Source organism: Athene noctua, chromosome 2 (assembly GCF_965140245.1).
Source record: "Athene noctua chromosome 2, bAthNoc1.hap1.1, whole genome shotgun sequence".
Taxonomy (NCBI): domain Eukaryota; kingdom Metazoa; phylum Chordata; class Aves; order Strigiformes; family Strigidae; genus Athene; species Athene noctua.
The window spans coordinates 77,201,306-77,226,402 of record NC_134038.1 but is presented as its reverse complement, the minus strand read 5'-3'; positions in this window follow the sequence as shown (position 1 = coordinate 77,226,402).

Here is a 25,097-nt window from a genome sequence, read left to right as displayed (position 1 = left end):
CCCACAGGATATGGATTGCCCCGTGGAGCTTGTGTGAAGGGAAGGAGGGACTCAGTACCTCTGCAGAAGTTTTTGCCTCCCTCCCCTCTGTCTTGGCTCAAACCAGATCTAAAACTACGTCATTTTATCACTGTAGACATATCTATCACACTTTAACCTTGTAACTCCCATCTCACCATAAATCCCTTTGCTTTCTGACATGCAGCCTTCCACTATCCCACACACTGACCCAGAAAATGCTCAGGAAGTTTTTGTGACTCATGGTCACAAACCTGGGTATTTTTTCACTACCACCCCCAAAACAAAACCCCTGATATGAATTTGTTGCAATCTAACTCACCAGTCATGTCAATCCCTTACCTCCTTCCTGATTCTTCAGATGTCTAGAAAACAAGCCTCTGAAAAAAACCAAGCCCTTCATCAATAGAGCTTGTCAGCTGTGGGCTCTGTGACTGCATTTTCCTGCTCTTTAGCAGCAGATCTTAATATCTCTAAGAAAATGACTGCACAACTAACAGCCTGTACTTTTCATCCATCCATAAATGCACAGCTGGCATCCTTATGGGATTTTCTATTATGCATATTCAGTCTAGCATTTTCAAATCTTCAGATGGTCTGTATTATTTCTTCTTATGGAGAAAAAAGATTGTAGAAGCAGAGGGCTGTTCTTTTAATCCTCTGGATTTAGCTAAGGTTAGCTTTGGGATTTGAACAGAAAGGCTTTCCGTTTTTATTCACTCCAATATTCCATGAGGCCCCAGAATCTATGTGGCTGCTGGTAAAGAAAAAGTCTCAGACTCGAGGAAGTATGAAGCCTCTCTTCATTTGTTGAAAAATTGTGTTGAAAACACAAGTTCCTGCCATCAGTTTAATGTTGTGTCCTAACTACCATTTTCTCAACAAGGAAAATTGCTGGTTGAGTGTCAGATTTAGCAGTCCTAGTGACACAGGCAGAGGGACACAAAAATATGGGAACTGGTTTATGAGTTTGTTCCAGTTTTACTTGCTTTTGTTTACTCTTTCAGACAGCACTATCAAAATGGTGTCTTTCTGGAGATACCTGCGTATTTAATCCTTGTTGATTAGATTTTGCTCTTTTGCCTTCCTGAACTCTCAAAGACTTATGTTTGGCAGCATAATTTCTCATTTCTGGTGATCTCTTCATAACTAGAGAAGCTCAGACTTGTTCACCAAACCAATTTGTTATGAAACATTTATTCTTCCTTTAGACAGATAATTCTGTCTCAGTGAGGGCCTGTCCTGGAATTTCATTAACGACTACTGAGAGAAAGAAGGATTGTAAAAATTTCTCTAAGTAAGACTGTATTTACTAGAAGCATTAGAACAGTTCCTAACACTTATGAATCATCATTTCCTAACTCGATATTGCTGACTGGTTCATTTTTAACAGATGAATCTAAGATATGTCCTATATGATGATCTGCACAGCTTAATGTCAGTGGAGATCAATAATCCATACAGAAACTAATAATCAATATAAATATTGCAGCTCAGAAAGGGTCATTAGCACTTTTGTTTTCCATATAATGGTGTAGATATTAATTGAATGCTTTTAAACAGCTATTTCATTTCCCTCTCACGGCCACCTGGAGCCAGAATCACTGTACAGGCCTCTGTGTCTGAAAAACAGTGATTTATTTTATTTCTCTGACTGAAAAGTCTGGATGCTCATAGATTTGTTTAAATTCTGGGAACATTTTATGAGGTCTAGAAAAAGTAGAGAGTATTTTGTTGCCTTTGCACCTACTGACTTCATTGGGAATCACTTGGCACCTGAGCTGCTGAAAGAAGGGGCACCCTATGGCCTTTGGGTCAGGCTTGGAGAAGATTGCAAAGTCTACAAGTTAGATAAAAGAACACCACTCTTTCAAATGCCTGACCCAAATAGAAGAATCCATACCTGTAAGTTATCTCCTAGGCCTCCTATATAATGGGAGAATTGGATGACTGTTAATGGGATCCCCAGAAGGCAACATATTCAGTAGAGCATCATCTAGTCAGCTCACTTGGTGAATAGTGTGAGATAACACAAAAGCCTAAGTCTCAGAATTTATCTTTGAATATTGCCCCTATGAAGATTCATATAGGAAAGTAATGCTATTTCTACCATGGCCCTGAACTCTTTCTTGCAGTCAGGTGTCTATTGCCTTCATTTTAGTGTCTTGAATTGGCCACTGGAGCATGAATCATGGCCACTGGAGTAGAAGGTTATTTCCATTTCTGTTGATATGCTGTAGTCTACAAGTTGCAGCACTGAATCAGGAAACAGTAAAGTATTTTAATATGTACTCTAAGGAGAAGAGGGAGAGTCCTATTCTACTATTTTTAAAATAAAGTGGAGGCTGTAATTGCATTTTTAAGGAATTTTGATTTTGTTGGTGCTAGTGTGTTTTCAGAATATAGAATAAGCTATGCAGGGAACAGAGACAGACAGTCATACTGTTTCTTGATCTTGATTGGGTAGGTGATAAATTGACAGGATAGTTTTGACTGTGATGTCTCAAACACAATGGCTTTATTGTAAATATTGAAGATAAAACTGGTAGGCATTTATGTGACATTTCTATTTTGCAGCTTGATTTCCAACTGAAGACCACCTTCTGCATCACACTGTTGCTCAGAGATCTGTAAAACAGTATTGGAAATTACCTGTGAGTGCTCTTGATGATTTCCTATTTTATTATCTGCTCATCATCCAATTTTGAGACTCAAGCCAGTAAAATATTAAAGTAATGGATGATAGTGTTTATGCAATGCTAAATGTTAAGAGTAGTTAAAACACTGGGACACAATTATCTGTATATGCTGTGTTAATTATTATTTTTTTTTCTTCTTTATAGTTCCTGGGATCACAAAATCTGCTATTTACACTCAGTTACAGAGTGAGCAATAACAGTATGAACACTAAAAGTGGCTATGATGCTGAAAGTTGCTTGGTTGTTAACAACCCCCCGGTTATAACTAATGGGTGTTTAGCAGACTGATTCAACAAATACATTGTTCCCTGGAACCTCTAAAGTTTGGTGACCAGTGAATTCAACAAATGGAAAATTACCATAATTGGGGCTCATATCTACTAATACAGGGCCAGAGCTTTACTGAGACATTTGCATGGCTAAGCCAATTTGATTCAAGAGTGTGCAGGCACTTTTATAAACATGCATCTCTAAAAGCTCAGTCTGTGACTGCAAATTTCTCAGGACTGCTGCAGAAACTGAGAAGTTAATGTCATTTATTACTAGCAGTTATCAAAGGATAAGCTTGGTGGATGTCTTTTAGATATTTGCAAATAGATCCATCTGTTTTTAAGTAACAATCTGTAAGAGACTGTCGGACTGTGTTTGTCTCAACATTGCTGCTGCACCACTACCACTTCCTGGCCTCAGCATCCTGTTGCTGTGGAGGAGTACGCTCTGAAGGAGACATAACATCCCTGAAGAAACCACTGTATCCACCCCAAGCAGGAACAACAACACACTTCGGAGCACATACCAATCTGCACTTGTGCGTGAGGCTGGGTGGACAGGAAATCAGGGTGAGAAAGACGTGCAGAGGCTAAAGACACCGCAGGTCAACCCTGCCTCAGCATGACCACCATAAGCACCTGGGCATGCGCACATGGCGAAACACGGGGCAGCATGTATGACAATGAGCTCTGTGGAAATGGGTGGACTCTTCATAGAAATCATGGGGATTGGGACAATAAAAGGACTGTGTACCCCTCTCGGGGGAATTTGACATCACCTGAAGGAACTGCAAACTCTTCTCTTGGGATTCCCCATCACCTGCACCAAGACCGAACCAATGGGATGCTGCTGGATTCGTGGTGATGGTGGTAACTGATCTTGCGGCACCTTTTCTGTTTGCTTGCTTAGTTGTTCTGACCTTTTCTGCTTCCCTCTGTCCTATCACTATTACCTCTTGTTACAGGAATAAAGTTTGAAAGTTTGTATAGAATGTGGCCTCATCTGTGCCTTAATCTCACTTTGGGATCATATCAAAACCTCTCCCAGCATTGGATCGGGACACCAGGTGTCTCCAGTTCCCCATTAGCATGTGCTGCAAATTGCCAACAACATAATGATGGTTGTCTTAAAACTTTTGTTAGTATGATTTAGACTTTTCATCAATCTACATTATGAGATTACATTTGCCCATCATATGTGCATAATACCGCCTATGGTCTATGTTGCTTAAATGCCTTGTTGTTCATTAGTTGTTCAATAGTTAATAATTCCATTTCATTTTGAGCACTTTGAAATGTCTAGGGGAAAAGTAAATCTGTAATCTTGTTTGGGAATAGATTTCTCAAAGTTAAGGGACTGACTGTTTTAGCAACTCTCCTCTTGACTCTAGGAAACTTCACTGAAGTTTATTCCTGTGAAGTGTTGGATTTTTTTTTTTCCCCAGCTAAAACAACATATTCAGCCCAGTTCTTTATAAATGCTTCCTGTTCTGCTTGTCCACTGTCTGAGACAGGAATGAAGCATTGTCAGCTAGGAGGTAGCATCTGCAAGGAACTGCAAGGGAAAGAGTAGGCAGATGAAGTGCTTGACAGCAGAGTGAGGAAAAAGCTGAAAATTTCAAATGTGGAAGCACTGATAGTATGAGGGGACAGTTTCTTTTCAAAGAGAAGGGATAGCTTATACATATTCTTAGTTTGCTATTATATCTATTTTATCTGGAACCTGGATAAAGTGAGAAGAACAAGAGATAAACATACATCTCCTCAATGCTGTGAGGTTTATCCCAATTGACAGAAGTCATCTCTCTAATTACAGGGACAATTGGTAGATGGAAAACTACTTCAACTGAACAACTGATTTTGTACGATAGCAGTGACAGTCCCTGTCCTATTAAAAGCCCTTTCAGTCTACTCCCTTGTAGCATTCTGTCTCTACGTTATTGACATTTAATCACTTTGAATAAGAGAGTGTAATACTGATAATTTAACAAAGTGGCTTGTAAAAGCTTATCCAGACATATAACAAATTCTGAGGCATGCAGGACTAACTCTGTAATTTTTTCCTGCAAAGCAAATTCCTAATGAAGTCAGGGTGACTTCTTTGCTTTTGGATGAGTGTTCAGTAACTTCCTGAAAATTTGGAGGGGAAGTAATCTTCATAAAGAAGTCTTTATCGTTATCATACAAGCAAACATTAATCTCAGAGATTCTAGATGCTGGTATTTCCAAAAGGGTATGGGATAGTCTGCTCTGAGATTGAAAGAAAGTAATAAAATACTCAATGCATGAAACCCATGGAGAACTATTTAATAAAATAATAGATATTGGCAATGAGTGAGTGATGTTTTGGTAGCCAGTCAGAGGCTGATGCAGCTTTACCAATCAGGATTCACACTGTGAGGAAATAATGAATACATATCTGATTACAGTAGCCTTAATTAAACCTTTCCTGAAAGTGCTAAGATGCCACTGGCCATCAAACTGACCTTTTTTTGTTGTTTAATAGATGGGAACATACCTTTGGACAGACCCAGCCTTAGTAAATTGAGAATATGTCCAAAAGAAGAGAATGAACTGCTGTTACATATTAGAAAATTGTCTCTCTGAGGCAATGCACAGGACACAGTGGAGGATTACTTGCATGCTGACAGGATGCTCCTGACATGGGCCAAATCCCAGCAAGCTCTCTAACCAGTCTGTCATTCTTCATATGCAAAATGGATAATGTACATGCCCCAACACCCTCTGAAATCCTGCTTCTGCCTTCACAGTTTATGAAATAGTAGTGGCTGACTGATAAAAAGTGCCAAGTGTTAGGTACATATCTTGACAATAAAATTTTTAAACAAAGGTTTCATGAGCTTGCACCTGCAGATATGGATATTACTAAGGGACACAAAAGAGACTATGGCCCACTTCCCCTTCTGCTTTCTTCCCCCTAGCACCACCTGTTTAGGTATATTTGCCTCATGCCCTGTTAAATAGTGGTTGCATGACTTCTCTACCACGTGCTGGCTGCAAAGCAACTGTCTGCATCACCTTCTTTCTTCCCAAGGAGGTTGTGACTCAGTAAGCAGATAGGAGAACTTTATAGCACACCAGTGGTTCTACTTTTCAAAGCACACTGGTGCCACTTAGTACAGAAGATCTGTAGTTTGCACATTGAGTGTGCAGCCTTGTCTTGCAGACAGTAGAGAGCGACCAGCATGTTGTATGTTTGTGCTCTTGTTTAGTGGGCCATAGCTCCCTTGTATAGGAGACATAAACAAGAGTCATTATGACTCTGCACTCATAAGGCTAGAAATAGGCAATTCATAGCAACATCCTGGAATGGTATCACAGCTGGTATTTCTGTAGATTACCATACTAGACATCTGTGTTTTACCTGTTTTTTAGATAGTGACTTCTAGAAAAATGTATCTGCCATCTGGACAAAAGGTTTGAACATTTTTTTAGAGGAGGAGAGAACATTTTTGTTCATTTTTTTACAAATTCCCTTGAAAGTCCATTTTCAGTATATTCATTGCCTATATATTTAATTTTTTTTTTTTTCTCCATCATAAACAAAATATTATTTAATCTCTGAAGGAAAATACTGAACTTGACAGTTGTGAAACATATCTTTGAAACTGTTTGTGGCAATGATGTTGTCTTGAAGTCTGGCAGATTAGCCCATACTCCCCTAGCTGCAGCAGCATTTGAGCAAGTAACAGATGGGGACAGTATCGGGGCAAATTATGTCTGTCTGCTTCTGATGATGTTTCTACAGCTTAGGATAGAACCGCAGGTCTCTTTTAATGATTAGAGAAATCATCCAATACTGCAGATAGATAGACATTTAGAATGCCACTTAGACTTATTAACAGGAACATAAGCTTTCTGCTAACGTAAGAATTGAACTCAAGTATTTTCCTTTCACTTTCCTTTTAGTTTAGATAAGGGGCTATTGCTATGAATAGGATAAACAGTTTAATCTTATGTCTTTACTGGTTATAAACAAATGTAGGTTTTTTGCATGTGCATGACAAACCTTCTCTGCCCACACCAACCTCCTGCTAAAAAAGGACGTGCATTAATAATCCTAAGAAAAGGACAAATGGGACAGTTATAACATTGAAAAGAATGTCAGGAAGTTTATCATCAGGAAGCTAGAAACAGAGGGCTAAGTATGCAAACACGTCTGTATATGGCACAATTTATACAAAATGTTGAAAACAGGTACACAAATATTCTGCCATTGCTCTTGTTCTCTTCCAGCTGATCACTGTTTTCCTATTGTGCCGTTAAACGTGTTAGAGATGCTGGCCCAAGCTGTAATTGAAGTGAAACCCTCAGCTTTTATTTTGATCTGTACAAAACATTCACCCAAAGAGAATGGGTTATGAGAGCTAAACAGGGAAAAAGGGAAACAGGGGAAAAATAACAGGTTTGTGGTTTGCTTTTTTTTTTTTTTTTTAACAACTCAAGATTTCAGGAGAGTTTTTCAGTTGTTAAAAATTTTCATCCCATTTTCTGACTCCAAAAGAGTCTCTAAAATGTGAAGCAGATGAAAGTAGCAATAATATTATGGAGGGCAGTTGTCTTTTTCTCACTTTTAACACTGCTGTAATGAGGATGATAGAACAAGGTAGAATTTAATAAGGAAAGAATGAAGTTAAGGGATTTTCTCCCTTGCTTTCTTTAGGTGAACCTTGTTTTTCTTCTAAAACTGATACATTAAGCGGTAAGTATATGATTCCTGCAAACTCTACCTCTTCACATTGTCAAGAGTTTTGTTGTGTGTAGAAGTTTACCTTATGCATTCATCCCTCCTTTCAGGATAAAAAAATTGGTATCTGTTTCGTTAGATCAGAGGAGTAATCTGGGATTCAATGACTATTCTATGAAGTTCTCATTTCCATTCAACAAATTGAACGAGCAAAATAGTGCTATCACTATCACTTTTCGGAGTAATTTTCTAGTGTTTGTTGCTCATAGATAGGCTTTAATATTTATGTGATGCTCAAACAGTAAAAGACTCTGGAATTGCACAGTGCACCAAACACACAAAGTGTATGAGAAAAACAAAATAGTAGTCTGCTTTGTCTGTGGGCGGTGTATTGATGCTGACAGCATATATTAGTATCACTTAGCATGGGAGCAGCTGATGATATTTTTCCTTCTTTCTCACCTTTTCCACCTCTGAACATTAGAACACACATATATATGTCCTATCATTATTGAAACATAGTGATAAGAAAATACATGTCAAGGACTCTTTTCTGTTATGTGTCTGAGTGTCACTATAGAAATGTTTTGTGACAATTTAAAAATTCCACATCTTTCAGTTTTATTGCCATCAGCAGGTGTAAAACATATGGGGATAAGATAATGCTGGATACCCTGAAGTTCCATTAAGTATAGAAGAGTACTCTGTGCACAAAGTATTGGTACTAGGCAGTGGGCTTGGGAGGAAGAAACTGGTAGATAGGTCAGAGAAATAACAAACATACACTTCAGCTGAGACAGAAGCCTTGCATGCTGTGGAGGTTAAGATCTGTTTCTTAGATTTCTGTGTCTACATATTTTGTTTCTGATCATCTGTACAATTTACCCTCTGTTAGTACCCATATAGCTGCTCTATTTTCTCCATATAAGGTGACTACACCTTTTGCGGCAGTAGGTTTTTAAAAAAAATTTTTCCCCCTGGACTTTCCAACCTGTTTCTGCTGTCCTTTCCTTTTTTTGTGTGTTTATATACAGTACTCCTATGTACCCTAAAATTTATTCTGTTTAGTCATCAGTACAACAAGCTACATTCAGCCTCTTAAAAACAGATTTTTTTTTCAAGATTAACATTCAAGAGGTGGGTTTGGAATATTTTTTGGCCTGCTTGTCTAAGGAAATGCAGCATACGAAATTGCACTGTCCATCTGCCAGCTTTTCAGTCTTCCACTTCTCCTGCAAGGACGTTTATGCCTGCTGGCCACATTCAACCAGAATCAAAGACACTGAATTCCTTAAAATCACTGAAAACTGGTGGTGGATAAAGGAGAGATACTAACATTGCTGCAACCCCCGGACATAGTGGCAACATGGTGAAACCAGAAGTTATCTAATCTGCTTTGCCTGCTGACTAGTACATATATAGTAGCTGTTGCATTAATACACGTATATCTGCAAGCTGATCACAACACATGCCACCTCTTCCCCAGCTGGTTACTACATGACTCAGATACATGCCACCTCAGGGAGGTGTTAATAACACAGAGGGACTTAGAAGGTGTTCAGACAGCTGGAATTGTCACAGTGATGCACATAGATGAAGCAAAAACCTTGAAATCAGTAGGTAACCAAGCAAATTGTTTTGCTGCTCATTATCTTCTGTTGGTCTGTGCTGAGTTTGTGTGTTGGGGTGTATTGGTAGCAGGGTGTGCTGGGTTTGCATAGTAAGGTTTTTGGTAGCAGGGAATGGGGCTACAGTGGTGGTCCCCTGTGAGAAGCTTCTCAAAAGCTCCCCTGAGTCCAAGTCAGACCTGCCTCTGGCCAAGGCTGAGTCAATTAGCAATGGTGACCATGCCTCTGCTATAACATATTTAAGAAGGGAAACTGGAGAGGGCACTGGGACTTTGAGGATGAGTTACAAGAAGGACACCTATGTGAGCACCGAGGTCAGTGGAAGGAAGAAGGAAGGGGGGGAGGTGACTGGAGCAGAGTCCCCCTGTATCCTGTGATAAGACAGCAGGGTCCATGTAGACTCTCAGTTTTCCTGGAGCCCAGGTGTGATTTCATCCCTGACAGTTCAGCTGGAATATTCAGTATTCTGGTTATGGGTTCTACCTTCTCCTGATTTCACCTATCTGGTCTAAGTCTGAGCTGTGGTTGGTCATCACTACTGAGAAAGCCCAGAAATCTTTTTTCCTGAACAGGGCCACAAACTTTATGGGGAAGATTCAGGTGGTGTTAAAGCTGAACTTCCAGGCTGTAATAATGAAAATCACACACACACAAAAAAAAAAACAAAACAAACAAAAAAAACCCAAAAAAAGTGGATAGAAAAGAATCAGGTATTATGACATGGGAATTCCACAATAATTGAATGATTTCCTTTATAAATGGAAGGAGAGAGGAAGACAGTTCGTTTTCATACCTGATCCACATTTTTGTATTAAACTGACAGCTGCTCTTATGTGGTGTACTCTAATTTTCTCTTTGGAGCTTTCCTGGCCATCTGATTTATTTGTGAAATTTCAGCAATGTTCTTAAATCCAATGGATTTAAGTGTTATTGTTGGTGGCAACATAGTTTTGACTGTGATAATTAAGAAATTAAACATGCAAATAATAATTGTGGAAGGACATATTGCTGTATTTGATACACATCTTTGCAACAAGGAACTTAGTTTTCCTTTTTTAGAATTAATAACTCTGTGTGTGGGGAAAAAACCCTACTTCTTTCCTGTAAATACAAACAATAGGAGGAATCAATGGTTTCTGCTGATTTTTAAATTGCTGTGGATATTTACAGAAAACATGACTTTAATGTCAAACAAATACAATAAAAAGGACACAGAAAAGTCACTCTACTCTTAAAAGTCACAGTGACATCCCAAACAGTTAGAGGAACAAAGAATTGAAACTGACTCTGATGTAATAGTTTTCCATTATTTTTTTCTTTTTGATGTTGTTTTTTGTTGGGTTTTGTGTTCGTTTGGGGTTTTGTTGTTGTTGTTGTTGGGTTTTTTTGGTTTTCCCCAGCAGATGCTGCATTTCCTGAAAAGGTTTTGTCTGTTTGTAGTTTAGTCAACCAATTGTTTCATTTCAATGTGTAAACACAATAACTGGGAGACAGACAGCTATCAAAAGGATTCCATGTATTCTAAAGCTTGACTTTAGAGAACATAAAATATTAATACATTACTCTATTTTAAATGTAAAATAACTGCTGAGTCTTGATTGCTTTTAACATTATAGTTGGAATATAGTGGTAAAATGTTACATAGTATGAAGGGATTTATTATTTCTTTATTAAAACTTATCTATTCTGGTGTTGAAAAGTAGTTATGCCTGTCATTCCCTTATTTCCATAAGACAAGTCATATTTTTACATAATCACAAGAAATAGTGCCTCTGGAAAACACTTCTGTATATGAGTGAGCAAATTAAAAGGAGCTGAAACGCCTATTGTGTAGCAGTGACATCTCTGCCAGTTCTGCCTCAAGTGCTATGAGAAGAGGTGTGCAAGAAAACTCACAGAGCAGGGGCAATTAAGATTGAATGAGAGAAATGTTGAAAATTAACAGACAAAATATTGCAAGGTCAGGATGCCAAGGCAAATCAAAGAATGTTAATAGAGACAAGGACATCTGAATACTGACTATAGGCAAATTTTGTGGCATTTGAAAATAACATGTCTAAAAACACTACTTGGTTCTTGAGGTGTTTTTATCTCTTCTAAGAAATATTTAGTAAATTAAATCATCAGCAAATGACCTGTCGAAATAAAAACTGCAGGGAAATATTGTCCGTGTCTATATTGTTTGACACAAACACAATATTATGTAACTGTTTGTTAGGGGAGCATTCTGTAAAGTATAACATAGCCTTTGTATGTGAATATGCAAAATGGAGGGCTGGCATTTGCAAGGACACTTAGTCTAGAGATTCTCTTTCCTTTTGCAGGAGGAGAAGCTGGGGGTTTTTTGTTCATTTGTTTTGTGTTATCATTGTTTTCTACTCTACAAAAGCCAAAGACAGACAGTTCACTGAATTTCACTTGCAAGGGTCTTTGTGTTAGTTTTGGCTCCACGTTAATCTGTACATTAGACTTTTCCAACTGTTTTTCCTGCACCAAACCCCACAAACAGAGCCTCTTCCGTACTGTGGAATAACTAAGCACCAAGAGATTAGGATACTTTTGTGTGTTGAGTGAGAATAAAGTGAGGTTTTTCTTCTAAGACTGACACTCATATCAATGAATATTTAATTGTTAGCATAAAGATGAGCTATTCCATGAGACAACACTAAAAAAACAGTCCTACAGCAATTTGACTACAGCTCCTTCTTGGGATTTTGAAGAACTGAGCTGGATTTTCTACTATGATACAGATAAACAAGCACTGTCCTCTTATTTGACCAGAAATCACACTGTCCAACTGAGAAAACAATTATGATGCAAGTTCAGTAAAATCTTTCAGCTTGAGACCGTAGTCTCCAAAGCAAAAACCAAGCAAAGATACCTCAAAAATCTTCCTTCAGATAAGTCCTACTAGCTGTAATCTGGATAAAGGTTCAGAAAACATTTTTTATCTTCGTATTTTTGGAGATGCACGTGTTTTTGTAAATTCAGTCATTTATTTAAATTCCTTGGGCCTAGATGACAAGCATTTTTGAGGTATGTACTATAAAATCCCTGTGACTGCTTGAGCTATGATCCTCTTGAATTTTAGAAACCGAAAAGTTATACCTGATGTATACATTCACCCCAGGAATGAAAGGTTTCCAAAGTAGATTCAGGGTACAACAAAAAGTCAAATCAAATATGTATTAGGTAAATTTTTTAGCTCGTTATTGAGAAAAAAACCCCAGCATATCATTATTGGACACTATGCATACGATCACAGAGTTGGATCAAGGGACATTTTCAAAGAAACAAGCAAACAAACCTTGACCACTTGCAGTACTAGAAATCCTTTATTTGAAAATTTTAGCACTTTTTCCCTGAATGCTGGATTACTGCATGAAAAATGTACTCTACAAGAACATAACCATTTGACAGACAAAGGTTTCTAAGATCTAGAGTGCCATCTGTGGTCAAAATCTAAGGAGAAAAGCACTTGAATGATATACATACTTTTACTCAGCATTTGGGATAACAGAGTTTGTGGTATCTGCTCTGGGTAGAGGGAGGAATTAAACCTAGGCCTCTTTACATCTTAAGTGAGTATCATAGTTGAAACTGTTACACTTTCTTAATAAGAATTTAGATATTTAAGAATTTAAGGATTAATCTTTGGAAAATATTAATCTTTAGAGAAGGCTAGTTGTGATGTGGTGAGAAGGAAAAGAATTTTTTTCAAAGTTGTTGTTTTGATCATAATGAAAAATGACGAAGGAAGACATTTCATAAAACTTCAAAGAATCAACTTCCTTCTCCCAAACAATCTTAAGGTATAGTCTCAAGATTATTTATCACGCTCTTCTTATTGTATTCAACTTCTAGCAGCTCTTCTGTTTCATGAGCATTGCTGGATTAGGTTATCAATTTAATTTTGCTATATATTGTTTAAAGCTACAAAATTCTAGCATAGTACCAGTAGATCAATGATATTGTTAGATAAAAGAAGTTATTACTATCTTAAATGATATAATGTTTCTTGTTAAAAAAATGAGTATTTAAAGGCTTAAGAAATGAGTAAGAACAAAAAGGACATTTATTAATTGTATTACAGCTTCTTTTAGAAATGCAGAAATGAAAACAACATGATGCAAGCATGAACAATTAATACAAGACAAGAGATCATTTCTATTTTTATTCTATTCTCATCAACTAAATGCATAAAGACAACTGGCAAAAAAATCAAGCAAAACATTTCAGTATGGAAATCTGTGATCACAGAATACATAGGATTTGGCTAAAAAGAAGAGGAAACCAATTTAATATGCATATTATAATTAGGAAAGAAAGAAAAATATACATAGGAAGTGTTGTGTTAGTGCTCACAACATGCTAAGCAACTGGACTGTAACACAGCATTCAGGCATGAGTTGTAACAGCTAAAACCAAGTCTATAGGATTTTTAACCCTAACATCAAATCCCAGTTTCATCATACCTTTCATAGTCAAACCTGGATTTTGCAGAACCCTATCTGGCTCCAGTGTTAAATCTTTCTCAAACTCACTGATTTTACAAGAGGTTCAGATTTACACTGAAAGTTGATTAAAAATACGGAGTTTCTAAAGTGGGAATATTCCACTGAGACTCTTGTGTATTGAATCATGCTTGTGAAGTACACTGATGTGTTAAGCGTTGTTTAGCTGATTGAAAGATTTAAGGATACATTTCTTGTAAGGTGAGAAAAATGTAGTTTTAGTTCATTTGAGTTCCTGAAGAGGAGCGTCTATTTATTCCATTTAATAAAATAAAAAGAGAAATAGCAATGCAATCCCAGGGCTTTCCAGATAAAAGCTGTCTCTGTGCAGACCTCTGAACAGTATTTTTCATATTCCCTGCTGATGTATGGCAAAAGCTTATAGACATGCAAATCGGTTTTGGTGAGGTGCTCTTGTCAAGAGCCAACAGTGTAATACTCACTGTAAGTGGCATAGCTAGCTGTAGATAAATGAGAGGCAGAGCAATACCATAACATCTCCGCGTACTGTGAGTTCTTTACCTCATGCCATTATACCGAAGGCCATTACTCATGTCAGCTAATCAAAACATTACAGCACAACTCTCTTAGCTTTTACCATGCCTGAGTGAAGCATGACAATTTCAGGCAGTGCAACAGAAGTGAGAAACTTGAACAAATCTGACTGATAGTTCACAAGATTTCAGCATGCATTGCCCTTCGTGCCACATTCACTAATGCATCCACAGTGCAGTATTTTAATTGCATTAGATTATGCATCAGTCCAAATCTCATGCCTTGGACGTTTGTTTTCACAGGTGAGCATTGGAAAGGGGCTAATGACCTTCTTTAGCTTCATCTAGAAATGTTACCAGAGGGCACAGATCAGTATTATGGGACCATTAGGGCAGAAGTCACTTCCTGATGTTATAAACTGGGTTGGAAAAAAAACCCTTGACTAAACTAAGAATCATAGAAGCATAGAATCATCAAATCACAGAACAGCTTGGGTTGGAAGAGACCTTTAAAGATCATCTAGTTCCAACCCTTCTGCCATGGGCAGGGATACCTTCCACTAGACCAGGTTGCTAAAAGCCTCATCTCTCTTGACCTTGAACACTTCCAGGGAGGGGGCATCCACAGCTTCTCTAGGCAACCTCTTCCAGTGTCTCAACATGCTCAGCCTGCCCTCAAGTGCCATGTGCTCCAAACCCTCACCATCTCAAAGGCCCTGAGCTGGGTCCACACCCCACACATTCGTGTCCTTCCTGGACTGGGAGACCAGGCAGGGGGCAGATAGTTTCAGGCGCACTTGCCAGAGTACTAAATAAAAGAGGAGGAAAGCATTTTTATGGTCTTATTTTTTGTTGTTTTATTGGGCTTTTAAAAAATTGTTTATTGCACTATCTTGAAAATAACTCCTAATGAAGCAGCTAGAAGGGATCTTGATGCTGAAGGCCATCTTTTCTTCCTAGGAGAATTGCAGTCTTCTGCTCCTCCAAATGAACAGCTGTTTCTCTAACTTCCTTGCTTCATCTGTTGCTAGTCTTCATGCACTGCCACAGAGGGTCTCTGGCTTCATTTCAACCACTCGTTGGGCAGCCTTGTCATCTTCAGACTGAAGGAACCCCACCTCCAGGCCCCAGCAACCTCTGTGGTCTTCTGAGGGATGACTGCTGCAAGCCAGGTTGTCTCGCTCCCTTTTCTTGGGGCTCAGGGCACAGAGATGGCACCCCTTCAGGAGGGGTGGAGGAAGGGGAGGGGGTCGGGGATGGAAAAGAATGGCTCATACCACCCAGGGCAGTCAACAGAATAGCTGCTGATTGCCAGGAGATGCTTTACTTTAGGTGGCCCCCCAGGATGGACAGACACAGAGTCTGGCCCACCCAGCTAATGCCAGAGGTGAAGGCTGGGCTGATGGTAGGGCACTGGCCAGGCGCTCCTGCAACGCCGCAGCCCTGGCGTCATGGACGGGAGCCCTGGCACAGAGTGGTGATACCAGGTGAGCCATGCTGGAGGTGGATCCACTTCCATCAGTTCTTGACCTTTAGGTGGATCTGATTCTGTGGGCTCCAACACCATCAGCCACATGAGCGATGGCCATCACTACCATGAGGATGATGATGCCCTCCCTCTGATGCCACCTCCTCTTCCTCCACAGTTCCTGCAGCCACATCTCTGCTTTCCCATGCAAAGCTGGGCAGCTGCTACCCACCTTGCTGTTCTGTGACCTCTTGCTACCAAGCATCCTCAGAATCCAAGGGCCTCAAAGCTCAGCGAATTCTGGGCCAGCTTTTGGGGGCCCTGTATTTGTAGGGCCCCGAACAGAAAGCAGTGAGGTGGCTCATGGCATCAGGAGGACACTATGGTGGTGGATGCATGTGGCCAAATATGGATGTTCTGGGAGTGGGGGGCTTGTGGTGTGAAAGACGTTCTACTGTGGGAGAAGGGGGGTCGGTGGGGCTGAGGTGCCCTCTCCTGGGGCTCACTCCCCTGTGCCCTTCTGCTGCCCCTTGGGCACAGGGACCTCCCTCCACCTCCCCTTGTGAGCCCTGGGCTCCATCCCCCTCCTCATCCTGTGCCTGGACTACCCTGGACAAGATGATGGCAACATCAGCCAGCCTGTGTAAGGCCTCCCTTCAGTTCATAAAAGAATTGTTGGCTGCCAAATGTTGTGTGGGCACAACAGGTGTGTCCACCTCCCAGCCCTGCCCTTGGAGCATGGAGAGATACCATCTCTTCCACACAGAGCCCCAAGGCAGAGGAGAGAAGAGGTCCTGGTGTCTTTGGTCTGTGGTGCCAGCATGACATAAGAAGCCTGGTGGAGGGATTTTTTGCAAGTGAATATCTTCAAACATAATGACAGTTAGGGCCTAGGACAAACTTTAACTGTTGCACATTGCCAAGAGGTATCTTCCAGGGATAGGTATAAGGGGAGTTATGGGATGCCACCAATACTGATTATTCCTTCAGGCATATTGGACTAGCTGCAGTCCTAATCTAGTTTGACAGCTGTGGTATGCCTGTCTCCATTTCCAACAACCTCTTTCCTCCAAACTTGTGCTTTCATACAGACTGTGATCTCTTGTTCCTTATGACAAAACCTTTCTGCAGAGACTTAGTGTTCATCCTGTTCATCCAGTAAATTTTTGAATGCTTCACAAATATTATTTATAAAGCATCTGATTTTTACCCCCTGTATGGATTACATAAAGCTCTGATTTTCGCCATGCAGAGCCAAATCTCATGTGTCTGTCTTCACACCTTGGCACATTTTCCTCATACTGTGACCCATCTATGGCTGTGGAGGGGAGGAGTGAAATAATCACATTTGCTGTCTTAATGAGCAACCACTAGAGGCATGGAAAAACACCAGTCTGCGCTCCTGCTCTATCCCGTGAAAACAGCTCGAGTAGAGGAGTCAGATTTGTGTCTCAGATTGTGCAGATCCCTGGAGCTGAGAACAGAATTCATCCTAACTTTAACTTTGAGAATCTCCTAATAATGCACTGCTGCCTCCAGCATTCCAAAGGAGAGCCTGTATAAGCCTTATATATACAGTCTGCTACTGCAAACTCCTTTTCTCATCCAAATACCACCCCTGTTTGTAAAAACCGAGCCTGTATCAACCATATATATACACAGTCTGCTACTGCAAACTACTTTTCTCATCCAAATACCACTCCTGTTTGTAAAAATAGACTAGCACATATGAATTAAACTCACAGATGAATATTGTTTTCCCTTCTGTGTTCTTCTTTCTTGGCTGAAAAGAAATCTAGCTGTGTCAAAAGCCCCAGGTGTTATCACACTGTTTGTATGCTCCCTCTCATTCTGTCCATAAAAGTTGTCCTCATAAATAGGAAGTTGGCAGCTCCCAAAATTTAAAAAATTCAATTTTGGACTATGTTTCTATTTTGTGGCTGAATACCAAGATTTAGTCTAAGGAAAGCAGAATAATAACTTTGATTTCTCATAAAAGGTAGCATATTGTAAATATTCTTCATAACTAGACTTTGATTTATGCCACTGGCAATGTGGTCTCTTCCAGCATTGAGTTATTAGCAAGTAGTTAGTGGTTAAAAATGTCCTGAAACCAGACAGCTAAATCCATTCGTTAACTGTCTTAATGTATTTGTGAGACAGCACTGTCAAGTGAATCATAGTTTAGTTCCTAGAATGTTTCAGGCAATGCTGTTTCCTTAATGAATATACATCATCACTTGCTTTTGAATGGTAGATTTTATTAACTTCTTACATCCACTTTTTCCCCTTGATGGCTTCTAAATTTGAGAGAAGGAAAGATAAAATTTTTCTATGTTTGCTAGAAGTTTTGAAGCATGACCATTGTTATATTTGTAATGCCTTATTATAAGTGCTGGACTTAATGCTGTCTTTGCTCATTAACTTCATGACTTGATTGTTGTCCTCAAAATACTTGTCTTGCCAAGAAAATCTCTCTCCCTTAATAAGGTGGCAGAAGCAACAGAACTACTAAATGAATTCAAGGAAATTTTCCAAGTAAGCCTGCTCACTTTCTGAAGGGACAACAAGGCTACAAGGAAAGGTAGGCCTTATTCCCAGCTTCAGTGGAAAAGGGGGAAGGGAACATGGTGAAAATGGTAAAAATCAGCAATGGAGGAAGCTGTGTCCTCAGGAGAGGTATGTACACAATGCACAAGAAGATAGCTTTTATAGACATAGAGTAGTTACATAATATGATGAGATACAGGGAGGCAGAGCTCTAAGGCGAAATCATTCTCTACTAGCAAAATGCTCGTTCATGCAAAAAACATTTCCAAACAACAGATTAACCCAACAGGAATAGAAATTGCAGCTGTAAAGAAAAAAATGCCATACTCAGCATTAAGGTTATTCTGACTGATAACTTTGTGTGTGAGGAATATTTCTCTTCAGCTCCATATTCTCCCTTCACTCAGCAAAGTAAGCAACTCAACCTTAAACCAGGTGCAGGAAACACTGGGGAGGTTTCTTACTCTGAAATTTTATGTATTCCAAAAACTTTGGGACCTATTTGCTAGTTTTTATCAAATCTGAAGGAAGGGTAAAAGTCTTACAACTCTGTATAAATTTGTGGGCCAAGCAGTAGAGACCAACCCTTCCAATGCAAAGAAGTCAGGTAGATCTCACTGGTTATATCAGTGCTTGACATAAGCCAGCTTAGTCATGACACTTTATGATTTTTATATATCAAATTAAATATATAATCATAACCTCCATGAACACTGCTGAGGTGGATTAGATTGCTGAATGGCCAGGATGTTGGGTATGGTTGTGAGGGGAGAAAAATTAAGAAACTTATTCTGTAGAGTGGTAATCTCAAGGAAGTGTCTAGTGCTGTATGCTCCTTTTGGAAGCATTTGCATTAATTAGTGTTTCCAAGGCCAAAAGGAAATATGCTGCAGGTATATGAACCAACAAGCAGAAATATATCAGATGGAATGAAGAAGGCAATTTTAAACTGTAGTTTCTTGGAAATATTTCCAATCACGGATAAGTACTAGTTCCTCAGCAGCACCTTCTAGATATCAAAGTGAGTCCCTTCATAAACTATTTCTCTTTCTCTATTTACTGCCCTTCTTGTTTTCATATGTCTAACACAGCATCTGTTCTTAGCTTAACCTTGAATTTGCTTAGTTTCCTCACACAAGGTTTATTTATCATGCTTTTTGATTCTGTGTGACTTTGAGGCATGCTTCCTATGTTTCATTTATTTTTTGTATTTTCTTCTCTCACTTCCCATCTCGTCTGTTCAATGAACCATGCCATCTCACAGTAGCTATTTCAAAATTATTATTTAATTGATCAAATAATATAAACAAATTTAATCATTTGTGGGTAATACACAGCCACAAAACATGAAAATTACCTATTTGACATTTTACTTACAAAAATTTTAGCATATGAAAATGTTGACCATCTAATGAGGACTTGAGGAGAAGCTAAATATTTGATATGTGTAAGAGGTAACTTCTGTTTGCCAGATATCAACATCTAATGGGCTATCCATTTCTTATTTCTGCATCAGTGTACTCTATCAAGTCACAACACTGTTGTAAAGGTGAAAATCCTGATCAATCAGACCTGAAGTGTTTTCTAAATGTGAGCTTAACTGAGAAGTTTGAGGCTTATAGAAGGCAACATATGGCCATCATGGAAGTCCCTAGGAAAAAAGAAGTACTAGATATTAAATCAGGAGAGCCACTGTATCCATTGTATATGTCAATAAAACCCAGAATATGTTAAAAAAGAAAAGATCAAACCATTATAGCCAGAATATAGAATAATGAACCAAGCCCATCTCATTTCTGAAGATAAATGACGGTTAGGAACACAACCTGTAATAAAATCCATAGGTCTGTCTAACCACCTGATAAAATGCTATTAAATATTAAGACTTGAAGTGCATTGCTTTCATTACTACCTTTATCACTTTACTTACATTACAACTTGTTCTCAAACTGATTTTGATTCCTGTAACTCAATAACATGCAAGATAAGGAAATCTCCCAATTAAATGAACAAAGTCTTTCTTGAGTGACTATCTTATTAGAGCTTTCCTTCAAATTACTCACTTTTTAAATGCTCTAGTGGCTTCTAGTAACACATTCTCGTTCATAAAGGTTATTAATCAGTCAAATAACATGTGTGATGATGCAGTGGTTTATGAAAGGTATGATCTTTAAAAGTTCTGGAAATGAATGCAGAGAGTTGGATGATTTACAGTAGCCAGCAGAAGGCTCACTGTCTGATGTTGCAAGAGAGGGCAAGAAAAATCGAAAAAAGTAGTAAAAGGTAAAACTGCCTTCTGTTTCTATTCAATTTATTGAAAATAAGAGATGGCTTGAAGCCAACAGGTCTTAAATTTCTAATACACTCATACATCTGAACTACTTGGAGGGGCAGAATCTTACGGAGTAATTTTTTTAGCTGAAGTTGTTCTCAGGTCTAGTAACATAGTCTATATAGCTTACAGTATGGAGATGCTCCTTAACGAAGTCTTTACTTTGTTACTGACATCTAACCTAGTTTTTCTTACGGAAAGTTTTCCAGTGTTACTTTGCCATTACCAAACTGTGCACATTTTTAAAGTTATTTTCACCAGTCAGATTGGGCTGATTCTCATTAACATGAATATTACTTCAGTGCAAACAGATTTTACAGTCCTGGATAGCCTCTGTACCTCCAAGAGACTCAGACCAAATTGCCTGAAAATCAACATTGGAACTTTCACCCTTCATTTGATAACAGACAAAAGTTTTCATTTTTTTAGTATAACTGACCAATATTAAGGTACAGGTGATGAAATAAATTCTGTGCTATAGTGATCAAACAAATTTCCAGAGCACTGTGTTTGCTTTCATATGTTTTACATTTTGTTTTTCCCTTCATTCAAAGTCTTGTCAGTTATCACTTTTAGCTCTGTAGTTTATGCACACTTCAGAAAGGCCAGCATTCTGTGCATAATTAGAGCAGCACTGAAATTCCAAGTCACAGTGAACTTAACATTAATTTTGGCACTGTCTCATACAGAGATAAGGTTTCATCTCAAATAAAAGGAGGGACTTTTCAATGACTGCACATTCAGAAATGAATTTTGTGCAATTAAATCAGATCTCAGGATCTGTAAAAGTAGTTTTCAGGTGCTGAAAAATATTTTTCAGGTGCTGAAAAATATAAAGAAATAATTAAATTCAAGAGAACAGATAATAAACTAAGTAGATGTAGCAATTAGCGGTTCTGAGAAGGCCTCTAACTGTTACCATGGTAATATTAAAATTTTCTGGCACGGAACATGATATATTATAATTAATTTTAGATGCCAGTACAAGACCATTATGATAGCATTGGGGCATAATCTGCATTCTTGGACAAGGATTTGCAATTAACTTGAACTGAGGGCACAGAGTGATTTGATGGAGATCTGGTAATTCTACTAGAGTCTGATCAGTAGGAAGCAAGATGCCACCTCTAGCGTTGCCAGGTTTGGTTCTGTATGCTCTCTTTTCATCCATGAAATGCATCAACAGTGCCCTGCAACTGCAGTCTGACAGTTCACAGGAAAAAAAACAAACCAAAACCAAAACCAAAAAAACCCCCAAAAAACCAAAAACAACACAGAAGGTTCTGCAGCAATGCAAGAGCCGTGGAATTGCTGGAGCCTTATCAGACTGAATACAGTTTACCTCCAGATAGCCCTGCCTGAAGGTAAACCCATCCTTAAATCAACAGAAAGCAATATTTCCTGCACAAAACCGAAATGCCCCCTATGATATTCTTGTTGCAGTGCAGGGCACACTCTACTGACTTCAGTGGGATCAGTTTTTTTGATGAGTCCTATCATGACAGGCTTTCATTTCAGCACATTAGATTTATGTACCAGTTAGACATTCAGAGTTGGGTTTTTTTCTTGAGGCAGGCAGAACATAGGACACAAACAGATGCAACAGAGGATAATAACTCTTGTTTGAGATTATCCACTTCACTGAGGAAGTTTACATAGCTCTAGAGAAAGTCAAGTGAGAAAGAGAGATATATAGAGAGAAGGACTGATGCTCTGAGATACAGAGCATGTTCAGCCTCCCTGACATGCAGCTACATTCAGGCATAGGCACGCTCTTTAGGATCAAATAGTCATGATTGCTGCATGGACAAACAGTTGAGTGAAATTTGTGCAACTAACTTTGTGGAGCAGGGCTGTTTAATAAACCTGCCTTTAAAAGGTGGAGTTTAACTTTTGTTTGGGAGCATGATGCAGAAAGGACCAAAACAAGTGGCATTTCTAATTTCCAGCAAACTTACGTAAAGTTTAATAAACCTTCAAAGAACAGCGGTGCATTTGGGCTGTTTAATTCTTTAAGCTTGATGTTGGCAGTTTCTCAGTGTTTCTTGATGCTTGCAGCTGTCTGGTGATCTGCCAAACATAAATACTGTGCAAATCATTCTTTGAAAGTTCACTGAACAATTGCTTCTAGTTAATTTTTATATAGCTAGTTTATTGATATCCATGTTCTTTTTTTTTTTTTTTTCAAAAAATGCAGAGATTAATGTGAACTCTAATGAGGACAAAATATGTTCCACCATAATTTCTTTATCATTTGTACCTGTACAGTGGAATCAGTTTTATTAACCTTGATTAATACTTAATACAATGTTACTTCATCAATCTTAGTTATCCTTGCACCCCATAGGAGTGGAGTTTCAATTGTTATATATCACCTCATTGTAATATTGTACCTAATTTAATCTAGAGACAAGTGTATGAATTTAACCTATTATATTTTTTTTCCCTGCAGAGAATTAACATTCGGATTTCATCCAATTAGGCAGCCAGTACCATTTGAATACTTATCTGAGCTGCTTAACCCTCATGTGCTGATGAGTTGAGTGTAATTACTTATGGTATTTTCAGCAGTCATTATCAGTGAAATCCTCGTCCCATTAGATTAAATGTGAGTTTTATTAGCAACTTCAGGATTTTACTTCACCAGAAGAAGAAATCTTGAAGAGGCTAGGACAGGCTTCTATTCTGGACCTGAAATACACCTTGTATTAGGAAATAGTAATAAAAAAAGTCTTTTGCTTAAGATGTGGCTGCAAACTGACAGTCGTTTTATTAGCTGAAACACTGCTGTCCTTACTAATGATAGCAAGAGCTGAGATCAAGTCAGAAGTATTGCTTATGGGAATGTAGAAATCTAAACTTTTGGAAGTAAAAAATTACAAGGAAAAATGTTTGATACTTCTGAACTGAAATCTTAAGGATGGTAGGAAATAGAGGAAAAAGTAGCTAGTGGAGGAAAAGACCGAGCTTTTCATTGTTTCTGTGATGTTTGTGTTGAGATTTTCCTCCAGTGATATCTTCTGATTTACTGGGGGATAGAGGCAAGCTTCCAGTGTCTGCACAAATACTATCCATTTGTACAAACTGACCTCTACTCATCACTCAGTCTGGTCATACCATCCTCTTGTCATTTGCTTCATTGCACATCTTGGATGCCAGCACTGGCCTTCTGGACAGGACTGCTTAAAATTGAGTTGAAAAAAATCTGCAAGTTAAGCTGAAGTGCAATTACTTGTCACCAACCAGGTGACCTGCCTAGTCAAAGCTGGCATCCCCTTTCAAAGGATGTACTGGTGGGAACAGCATTAAGGGCCTAGCCAAACAGTCTTTAGGAGACTGTCAGTGATTTTGTTGCTGGAAGTGTCACTCTTTTGGCTCATATAATGCTGCAGGGTATTTAAAGTGTGTCATTTGTTCTTGGTATCAGAGCCAGTGAAATTATCGACTGAATAATTTATATGAAGAGTTCTGGCAGTTTTCACTCAACATTTTATTTCTGTGAAGACTGGAATTTCACAGAGATACAAAGCAAAAGAATATATTTCAAGTAATTTGTTCATTCTTTTTCTCCAGCCAATAAACTCAGTGTGAACATACATATATAATTAATCTGCATGATTCAACAGTAGCACTTTGCCACAAAATTGTATTGAAGTCATTCAGTGGTACAAGAGAATCAGTGTCTTCTCACTTATTTGGCTGCTGGTTTGTTTTACAGGAATCTGCATTTTGGGTGAGGTTTTCCAAAGCCAGCAGAAGTAGTCTGGCTTTCCAATTGTGCTGTCAGAAGTAAAACCACCATGCATTTCTGTGGAGGGAAGGCTAATTGTATTGCTACTCCTGGAGGGAAGTATAATTTTTTTTTTTTTTTCTGTTTAAATTATGGGATTGTTGAATGTATGTTGGCTGCCAGATGACTAGGCACACCCTTTCACTCTTTACACCTCTATGTCTTTAATACTCTTTGTTGTGAAAAGCAAACGATACTGTCATGTAAATCTCTTCAGCCAGAAGACTGGAAGAACGACCCCCCCTGCATTCCAGGAGGAGATAATCAGTGGCCTACTGCATCACATAGACACACACAAGTCTATGGGACATGATGGGATACACCCAAGGGTGCTGAAGGAGCTGGCTGGGGTGCTCGCCAAGCCACTTTCTATCATTTGCCAGCAGTCCTGGCTGACCAGAGAGGTCCCGACAGATTGGAAATTGGCCAGTGTGACACCCATATATAAGAAGGTTTGGAAGGAGGATTGGGGAAATTACAAGCCTGTCAGCTTGACTTTGGTGCCCAGGAAGCTGATGGAGCAGCTCATCCTGAGTACCATCACACCACACATGAGGGACAACCAGATGCTCAGGCCCAGTCAGCATGGGTTTATGAAAGGCAGGTCCTGCCTGACAAAGCTGATCT